Source organism: Gnatocerus cornutus, unplaced genomic scaffold, assembly GCF_029298725.1.
Source record: "Gnatocerus cornutus isolate USDA-ARS CGAHR unplaced genomic scaffold, icGnaCorn1.1 ctg00000169.1, whole genome shotgun sequence".
NCBI lineage: Eukaryota > Metazoa > Arthropoda > Insecta > Coleoptera > Tenebrionidae > Gnatocerus > Gnatocerus cornutus.
Window position 1 is genome coordinate 96675 of NW_028275506.1, and position 3996 is coordinate 100670.

A 3996-nucleotide genomic window follows, 5' to 3' on the forward strand; every position below is an offset into this window, starting at 1 on the left:
GACGAATCTCACGAAGGGCGACCGTACCGGGCCTGTAACGGTGAGGTTTCTTGACACCTCCGGTGGCGGGAGCGCTTTTTCTGGCCGCCTTCGTGGCCAACTGTTTTCTAGGTGCCTTGCCACCGGTAGATTTACGAGCCGTCTGTTTAGTTCTCGCCATCTCGGATATCGGATGAATCAAATGAAAAGAATTAACGTAGGTAGTGGCTTGCTTGCTTGCTTCGACCGAACGACCGACCGTACGTACGAACGTTCGAAAGTCAACTGAAAATTTTCGTCGCGCCAACGGCCGTTTTATAAACTCGATGAGTCATACGGCGACGCCATTGGTGGATTCGTTTTTAACGCGAGGTGGAGCTGCCGTAACTTATAAATAGTCCCGCGGAATGAAATTTTGACGTTAGTTCCATAACGAACTTGGTCGAAGCTACGTCGTTTTGTACGAAGAATTTCCTAATTTTATCAAGATGACCGGTCGTGGTAAAGGTGGCAAAGGATTGGGAAAAGGTGGCGCCAAACGTCATCGCAAAGTTCTACGCGATAACATCCAAGGTATAACGAAACCGGCGATCAGAAGATTGGCTCGTCGTGGTGGTGTGAAACGTATTTCCGGTCTCATCTACGAAGAAACCAGAGGTGTGTTGAAGGTCTTCCTCGAGAACGTCATCCGTGACGCCGTAACTTACACCGAACACGCAAAACGTAAGACCGTCACCGCCATGGACGTCGTCTACGCCCTGAAACGTCAAGGTCGTACCCTTTACGGTTTCGGCGGTTAATTTTATCATTTTATGACGTGTATCCGCATCCTCAGAGGAATAACAACAAACCCCCCGCAGGCAAGCAAACAAACAAACAAAAAAAAACGGTTCTTTTCAGAACCACAAAATAAATCAAACGAATTAAATATGTTGCTCAATTGTGTGTTTGTCTTCAAATCGAAATGAAAATCGTACGGAGTGAGTGATCATTTTAATTTGTGATCCAGGCGGCGACTTTGACAATTTTGACAGCAGTTTTAGGTTAGAATGACCATCGTTAAAAGAACGTTTTTGCCACGAAGAGTATATTTGAGGTTATGTCCAATATGGGGTAGAGTTACTCTCCTCAGACGTGACTTGAAACAAAATCTCATAGCAAATAAAACGATTGATTGTAGTATTACGGCTCACCGCTGACGACTGCTGCTGCAAGAAATTATCGAGACGGAGAGCACGTATAGGCGACCGGTGTGTGTGTGTATGTTCTTAACAGATTAATGTGCGAAATGTGAAGAAATTTACGACGAATCGGAATGTTTCTTGAATTAGATAATCAATAAATTATTATAGATAGAGTTGTCGAGTTCGTGCTTTAGTCGGGCATTGAATTTTTCTAAAAATTACGATGAAAAGTCGTAAAAATCATCTTTCTTGGTTGAATGTAATCGAAAATCTTCCGTTCAGTCTACGCTCGTATAATGAATTAATTGATCGGTTTAACTTTAAAATATCTAAAAGACTTTTTAACATGATTCTCATAGGTTGTTGTATTTTGGCGAAAAAATCAATTCGTTCGAGTTGAATTTTTGGCCCTGAGAAGGGCCGATGTGAAGATGGTTTTTATAAAAGTTTTTGTTTTTCGTTCGAGATGACGGCGGCGAAGAATTAAATTTAAGGCTTCTTTTCGGTCTTCTTGGGCAACAACACCGCCTGGATGTTGGGCAAGACACCGCCTTGGGCGATGGTAACGCCGGAAAGGAGCTTGTTTAACTCCTCGTCGTTCCTTATAGCCAATTGAAGATGTCTCGGAATGATACGGGTTTTCTTGTTATCTCTGGCGGCGTTTCCTGCCAATTCGAGAACTTCGGCGGCTAGATATTCCATTACGGCCGCCAAATAAACGGGAGCACCTGCACCCACTCTTTCGGCGTAGTTTCCTTTACGCAGAAGACGATGAATTCTGCCGACGGGAAACTGAAGTCCGGCACGACTGGAACGAGACTTCGCCTTTCCCTTCACTTTACCTCCTTTTCCTCTTCCGGACATGTTGTTATACGATATAAACAGCAAAACACCTACTGCGACTGACACGAAGCGCACTGACAAACGTACGGCTTGAAATAAATGCCGAACGCGGCGAAGGCTAGAAATTTATATGGTCGGTACAGCGCCATCTCGTTAGGGCAATGGTCGAACGACGAACTAAGGCGGAGCGCCTGTTTGTCGCTCGCTCGTTATAAATAGAGGGATTTTAGGTGTGCGGCGTTTTAGATCGAGTATACTCGTCGTAACGTGCACGTCGTGTCTGTCTCGTTTTCTGTTTTTAAACGTTTTTTTAACTCGACGACTAGAAGAGAATGCCACCCAAGACCAGCGGTAAGGCGGCCAAGAAGGCCGGAAAAGCTCAAAAGAACATCTCGAAGAGCGACAAGAAAAAGAAGCGCAGGAGGAAGGAGAGTTACGCCATCTACATTTACAAGGTGTTGAAGCAGGTCCATCCCGATACCGGTATCTCCAGCAAGGCTATGTCTATCATGAACAGTTTCGTGAACGACATCTTCGAACGTATAGCTGCTGAAGCCAGTCGCCTCGCTCATTACAACAAACGTTCGACCATAACCAGCAGGGAGATCCAGACGGCGGTGCGTCTTCTTTTGCCCGGTGAATTGGCGAAGCACGCCGTTTCTGAAGGAACCAAGGCCGTCACCAAATACACCAGTTCAAAATAAATCCTCCTCGAGCAGCTTGGAAGTTGGTTGGAAAAAAAAGAAAAAAAATCGGTTCTTTTCAGAACCACAAATTCAACTCGAACGAATTAAAAATTTTCGTCTTCATACTATATAAGTTCCTGAGAGAAAATATAAATAGTGAAAAATATATTTAAAAAAAGTTTGACATCAGAAATGTTAATAAAAAAAGAAAAGAGTAGAGACAACGGCACGCGGTGTTCCCAAGCGGTCACCCATCCAAGTACTGACCGCGCCCGACGTTGCTTGACTTCGGTGATCGGACGAGAACCGGTAGTTTTCAACGTGGTATGGTCGTTGCCTGGTAAAATTTTCCAAGATGGTACGTTGACGATTTTTTGTGATTGTTCGATCGTTTGGATGTGACATTTTTCGATGGTACACATGTCAGAAAATGTACAAGATTTAAAAGAAGAAAAAAAAAAAATTTTTTTTTGCGAGTCGTTTTTTAGTTTTTTTTTTGCGACAAAATGACGAAAAAAAAAAACTCGTATGAGGCGTTAAATTAAATTGTTCGTTTGACGATCTCAACGAGTCACTTGCGATTAACGTAATTTAAAATTTGAGAACTTACTTACTCACTTGCTTGCTTAGATGGAAATAGCACCCACTTGAAGTAAACGCCGACACGGACCGGAGATGAATAAACTCCGAACGGACGGGGTTAATTCATGAACTGACCGTAGTACGGTCGAAGGTTCGCCGCCGCCGCTACCTGCTTTCTTTCTTAGAACTGATAACAGAGTTGGTTTCTTTGTCTGTTCATTCATCGAAATTCCCACCACTCTGGCCGGGCCGGGCGGGGTGGGTGTGTGTTGTTTCATGATTTGTTCTCTTCTCGATTTATTCTTTTTCCGACGTCGTTCGATTCATAGAGATGTTTTCGTCGAAAGTGTGGTCGCGTTTACATTGCATTAAAATTTAATTTGTTCCAGTGCGACGATGAAACAAGAAAAAAGTTTCAAGTAAGTACGCACGCACGCACACCTACATATTTCATTTTTTAAATCTTTCGACGTTCGTAGTTTCTGCTCGAAATGTCGACTAATAGTAGGGAATGTTTTGTTGATTTGTTTGTTTTTCGTTTTTGAGAAGAACAAATGAAAATTTCGTTGGATTTCTGTCGACCGACGACCGACTGAAAATCCGCCGACATCGACGTAGTTTTATTTAGAGTGTCTGAAAAATGCAAACAATGCAAGATTTCCGTATTTTTGTTGGTTTGTGGTGTTTGGGGAGTTTTTTTTATGATTATAAAATGGTTTCGT

General features: G+C 43.1%; 1 non-coding gene across 1 annotated transcript; it reads right to left on the reverse strand.

Annotated features, from left to right (window-relative positions):
• Nucleotides 1–2910: 2910 nt before the first annotated feature.
• On the reverse strand, nt 2911–3030 carry LOC148165857 (5S ribosomal RNA). Its single transcript, XR_015771120.1, has one exon. It is a non-coding gene; the product is annotated as a 5S ribosomal RNA (ribosomal RNA).
• Nucleotides 3031–3996: the final 966 nt, after the last annotated feature.